General features: G+C 43.1%; 1 protein-coding gene across 3 annotated transcripts in view; it reads left to right on the top strand.

Moving 5' to 3' along the window:
* Positions 1–326: 326 nt before the first annotated feature.
* The window catches only part of GIGYF2 (GRB10 interacting GYF protein 2), a 1,663,629-nt gene continuing 1,657,955 nt past the window's right edge, over positions 327–6,000 (top strand). For all 3 annotated transcript variants that reach the window (XM_085634698.1, XM_085634699.1, XM_085634697.1), the window contains exon 1: positions 327–463. The gene's annotated coding sequence lies outside the window, so the exon portion shown is untranslated. The remainder of the gene's footprint in view (positions 464–6,000) is intronic.

The raw sequence follows: 6,000 nt of genomic DNA, 5'->3' as shown, positions 1-6,000 counted from the left end.
TGTTTGTCATCGTCCTACAAGTCGATTTGTAAGTCCTTCCGTGCCTGTAGGTATTGAACATTTAGAGCTATGAAAACCTGATAACCACGATCATTTCTCTATTGCTGGACCTGTGCTATAGACGGTTATCTTTCATACAAAATATTCGTACTCTTTCCCTTTGCCTGAATACTGTATGTTCGGAATAGTTACCGGATCCGTACAGCGCTCTGACCGCGTATGTCTTCTGTGTCTATGGAGCTCGTGAACGATGACGCTACCCTCTTCTATTCGCTCTCTCCTTTCCATGACGCTTGTCTGCTACTACCACTATGTACTGTGTCTATCTCCCGTGCGTGCGTCAAACGGCGTGCCCTGCGTCTGCGGGTCACGTGAACGTGCGTGGCTTCCCAGCTGCCATCTTGTTTTGTGTGCACAGTGGAAGGAGCTTCTGATTTGAGAGACTTTGCTGCTGGGACCGCAGGTAAGAAATCCCGGGGACTGGCAGTGGGATTTTGGGAAGGGGCAGAATAAGTGGAGGAACCTTAGAAGGAATTGAACCCAGAGGTGGGTAGCGTGTCGTAGTTGAGGGGAAGAGAGGACACTGCTGGAAGTTCATTTAGGGGAGTGACTGGCACCCTCATGGGTATGGCACCCTGCACCGTAGTAACACCCCTCCTCCCCCCCCCCGCCCCCCACCCCGGAGTTAAGAAGAACACCACACAGGTGAATTTGGTATTATGATAAGTATTCAACCCTAGTTAAAGCGCAATACTTCTGACACTACCATAACTGTCCAGCGAAACAGCGGACAAGTTGCAGCAACAGGGTTTCTACCCAAGAAATGGGCAGCACTGTGGCTTCTTCTTAGCGTGAGAGCGTAACATGAATCTCACCATCGCATCATGGTAGAATGTTACTAGTTCTAGCACACAGGAGGCTGTAACCCTGCACGTGGGCATCAGTATAAGGTCTCTCACTCTGCACGTGGACTGCAATAACATGAACCTCATTTGGGCAGCATTGCACTCTCCATATGCAGTAACAGTCCCATCAGTACATATGTTACATTACTCTTTTCCCGAACTCAGGCGGAGGCACTTACCCCATTTGGGCATCTCCCTCACTGTTCCGCACACCTACTAGGAAACGGGAGTATTCTATCTCTGATCAGCTCGAGGTACGGGTCAGCTGTCGTAGGTTAATGATATCACCGCAGGGCAACTTAGCTCCTCCAGAACTGGAAGGGCATCGTGGAATGCCGCAGCTAAGTAGAGAAGTTGCATGCATTTCACAGTCGTGTAAGTCAATCTTTGCACAAGGATGGAAAGTTTTTGAATAGATCGAGTGTTTACTGTATGCCACGCGCAATCAGCATTAGAGAAAGTAGCATGCTTTAGATTGGTTTTGGTGGCTTACATTGAAGACACAGGCAGGGCTTTAAGTGGGATGAAAAAAGTGCGTGTGTATGTGTGGAGTGTTCTAAAGGGGCCAGGCCTATATAATAAAGGTTGTGGCTTAAATATCTAACTGATATTCCTTTGATTCCCATAGAGCGCCACCCAACCGGTATTTTGGTGCTTATCCGAGCTTTCTATTATTGCATTCAACCGGTATTTTGGTGCTTTACAGAGCTTTCTCTTATTGCATCCAGATATATAACACAACTACTGACATGCACACATGCACTGAAAACCATCCAGGGCTATTGGCTTGATCACTGATTGTGAGATATTTAAGATAAATGCGTAACAACAATTGTTTTTTTAAAAATAAATAATATTGAAAATATTGAGACTGCCAATTAAACATTACTCAGTCCTGTGAAAAGGTTTGTGTTTTCATTCAGGGTGTCTCCAACACTCAATTATGTTCACTCTGTTAGACACTTACACCCTTTTCCCCCTCCACATTTCGTCCATCTATATCTTAAACCTACTCTCTTTCCTCTTCAGCATACTTTTCAGTCTCTCCTGAATACACTTGCTAGCATCGCCACCTGACTATCTCCAAACACACAGCACACCCAGCCACCTGTAAGCACTGCATTTTCTTTTACTTTCACATGGTCAATATTTTGGCAACATATGCATTGAAGCAGAATTGAAGCTGAAATCTGCAACCATTGCTCTGTGTGGTCTGCAGAGAAACCAAGGATTGTATGATTATGCATTCTGAAAACCTTTTTGCCCCACTGACAAACTGGGGCATATCAGCAACAACCGGCGATAATTATCGCTAAGCGCACTTAGCGCTAGGATAATTATCGCCGGCTAGCGTGGATTTTTATCGCTGAGATAGCGTGCTGTTAGCAACGCTTATCTCAAAAGCGATAAAAATCCCAGCGCTAACTGCCAAACGTGAGATTATCGCTGGAAACCCAGCGATAATCCCATGTAGTTTGGCGATAGATTGCTGATAGGGCCTCACATACTTAGCCATGATATCCACCTTACATAGGATATCATGGCTAAGTCAGTTTCAAAGCAGGGGTAAGGAAAGTAGCGATAACAGGTTATCGCTATAACAGGTTATCGCTACTTTTCTTGTCGCAATGCTGCTTTGCGTGAGTCTTGATAATAGGAGAAATGTCGCTTAGCAACATTTCTCCCGTTATCCTGGGGAGGAACGCCCACTTTGCATCTCATTAGAGATGCAAAGATGGGCGTTGGGAATTCAGGCGCTAAGGCAAGGTTTCACGCGATAGCTTGACCGTGCTAATATAGCGATTAAAATTATCGCCGCTTTTCGGCCGAAAAAGGCCGCAAAAGCGGCGATAATTTTATATCGCCGCCTTGTTGATATGCCCCAGTGTAAGTATCTCGCACTGCCTTGAGCCTAACTCCAGACCTCTGTCGTGGCTCATTATGAACACCTGGAGGCGACCTAGCTACAAGTATGCACTATACAAAGGGAATATGTGACACAAAAAAAAGCAAGAGTAACACCAAATTTTGGAAATAGTCAACACTCTTAATGCAAGATTAAGAAAAATGTGAAATATAAAAAGGAACTAAATAGTTGATATGGATTACCCTAACATTTAATACATTAATTGTCCAGAAATAGATCGGTGCTTTTACCGGAAAAGTTCGAGACAATAATGTGGAGGCCAATACAGGTTTGTTTTAATGTCTTTTTTTTTAATCACTACTGGGTCTGAGACCCAGAGGGATTCAGCCCGCTTAAAGCCATGGCCACAGAGATTTAGTGGATGTAACATGCACATGGTACTAATAATGATTATTTTCCTAGGTTAGTAGAACTAATGGCTCCAAAAATTCAAGCATTTATCTTGGTAGAGAGACGCAGTGAAGAGTTCATCTGGTCTTTTGCTGGTTGACGAATTGTTTGTCCTTGTTATGTAACTTAACAATTGTATTAAGACTTGCACAGTTTTTCTTGTTGGATTTAATGTGCCATTCAGTTGACTACATACTTGACAAGCAGACGTTGGTGAACCAGTTGTCTCGGTAGAGATACTAAAGCCATTATGGATTGATGAACAATTTGTGTATGTGAGGAAATAGACTTTGAGAATGATTTTTCTCATATAGAGATTTGAGGACCTTCTTGAACTAGTGTGGAGACTTGATTATTTAGTGTTCGCAGTGAGGAGGCTTGATGAGCGAATGACCTTTATGTTGGTATTGAGATTTGATGAGAGTCTTCTGATAAAGGCTTAATGATTTGTAGACAAATGCAAAGCCATTTCTCTAGCAGACAGTGCAAGTCCTTGATCCCATATAGAAACATGGTTAACCCTTTTTGTACTAGTCCTCCTTTGAGATATTTATTCTGTCGGAATTACTTTGGGACATTTGTCCCAGTATAAGGAATTGTTTTTGTTTTGCTTTTGAGATGTTAAGCAGTATTTGGTATGTCTTGTCATCCTGAACCTCACACTGACCTATTCCTGTAGGGGTCATACAGCATGAAGCCTTCAGCCTTACTGTCCCATTCGTTTTAACAGGTCCAACACAAGCACAGTATCCCCCATTAACCAATTTTAAATTCTGATTGTATACTACAGTGGCAGACCTGTTCTACTGCCCACAAATCCCCACCCTTCTAATGACCCGCCTCTAGTGTCTCACCTTTTGGCAATGCCATTGGGTTTCTTGCTTCCGTCTCTCCAGTGTTAACAGGATGGTATCGTCTATTTTATGTCATTCTTTCCCTGCTAAATTTACACTTTGGTTTATTGGCTAGACAGGTTTTGCTTAGATCTAGACTACATAAATGTACTTTCTGGCTAATTGTTGTCATTTTTTAAGTATCCAGAGATACGTTGGTTTGCCATGTTAGTCCAGTCTAAAAAATTCTTCTGTTTTAATAATAATTCTTTATTGTATATGGTTATTAAAAAACCTTTACAAATGTGCAAAAAGAGAGCATCCATGTCAAAAAAGTATAAATCGTGTGAGGTGGAAGCAAGTTTTAGATAAACATAAAATTCAGATAATTTTCTAGTGCTTTCAGGTGCTAGCGACATTATTATTATGGTAAACAAATATGGGAAAAAGATAAAAAGGTTATCGCAAACGGTCTACCAGGAAGGCTGTTCATATTATAATGTTGCTAGATCTAGGTTTAAGTCCCACAATTCACTGACAATTGCAACATACAATCATTTAAAAACAGATGTGATCTGTCTGGCCTGCTGGAGCTAATATCCGTCTATAGCAGGGACTCCGGAGAGCGGACTCTAGCCCATCTCAGCTTGTGGCATAGGTTATGGAAAGCACCAGCACCTACCGCTTGGTGGTTGAGAAGGCCAAACTCCAGTCTTATCTGGGCTGCAGATGAGGGGTTTTGCAGCTGCAGCACTGATTTGTTAGATCTTTGTTACGTATTGGTTCAGTGCGATACTAAGCTTACCCAGGAGAATTTCAGAGCCGTAGGATAAAGTAGAAGCTAGCTTGGCTCACATGACTTCCAGCATTGGGGCTACACCTGGACCCGACAGCTTTTTTGAAAGTTTTGATAAGCTGACTTGAAGGGTCGGTCATGGCTTTTGTGGCAATTTCTCTCTGATGCTTGACAAAGGTGCCCTTCGCATCAATGTGAATCCCCAGGTACTTATGTTTGTTCTACTGTGATCTGGAAATTATTAGATGACCATCCGCCTCCTCGGTACCTCATCCTGCCAAATGTGACCACTTGCGTCTTCAGATTAACCTCTAAATTATTATTGATTGTATATCTGTATAATTGATTTAGCAGCCGTTGCAGCCCTACCCTTGTAAGGCTAAAGAGGGCAAGGTCATCCCCATATATGAGGTTACTAATTTGGGCGCCACCGATCTTTGGAGATGACAGTTTACGGTGTTGAGTTCCTGCCGGAGACGAGCTATAAGCAGGTTAAATAGCAAGGGGGCTAACATACATGCCTGCTTAACTCCCGGTGACGTGTGGATTTTTCTTGATAGGAATGAGCCGTCCCCAAACTTAACTTGAATCCAGGTATTAGTGTGCTTCAAAAGCTTAGGGGGGATTCCCCATTTAAATAACTCAGCCCAGAGCACCTCCTTCGGCACACGATCAAAGGCTGCTTTAAAGTCCACAAATCAGCAGTGTAGTAATGTGGACAAAGTGTTTGCTTTATAAATCAGACTTGTTAGGGCTAAAGGTTGGTGAGTGTACCTGACTTTGCTACGAGGCTAGTTTGGTTTCTTGGCATCAGCTATTTTGTTCTTCCCACTGTCTCAGATCCTCAAGGAGAAAGCTGGTGAAGTACTTGGCCTCGTTGTCTAGTAAGGCTATCTATCTATAGTTGCTCAGGGCTGATCGAGAGCCACACTTGTAGATTGGATGAATAATAGCCTCACACCAAGAGTCCGGTATGGTTGAACTCCGCAGACTATAGTCAAAGAGGCTTGTTAAGTCGGCCCAGAATGAAATGTTGAATTTAAAAAGAGCCTGCATCAGACTGTTTGGGCCTGGTGCTCTGTCTGTTCTTGCCTTAGATATTATTTTGACCGGCCCGTTTGGTGTAGGATGGATTTCTACTCTTGGGAA

Source organism: Triturus cristatus, chromosome 11, assembly GCF_964204655.1.
Source record: "Triturus cristatus chromosome 11, aTriCri1.1, whole genome shotgun sequence".
Taxonomy (NCBI): Eukaryota; Metazoa; Chordata; class Amphibia; order Caudata; family Salamandridae; genus Triturus; species Triturus cristatus.
The sequence above is the reverse complement of the archived record's forward strand: the minus strand, read 5'-3'. Positions and strand labels throughout refer to the sequence as shown.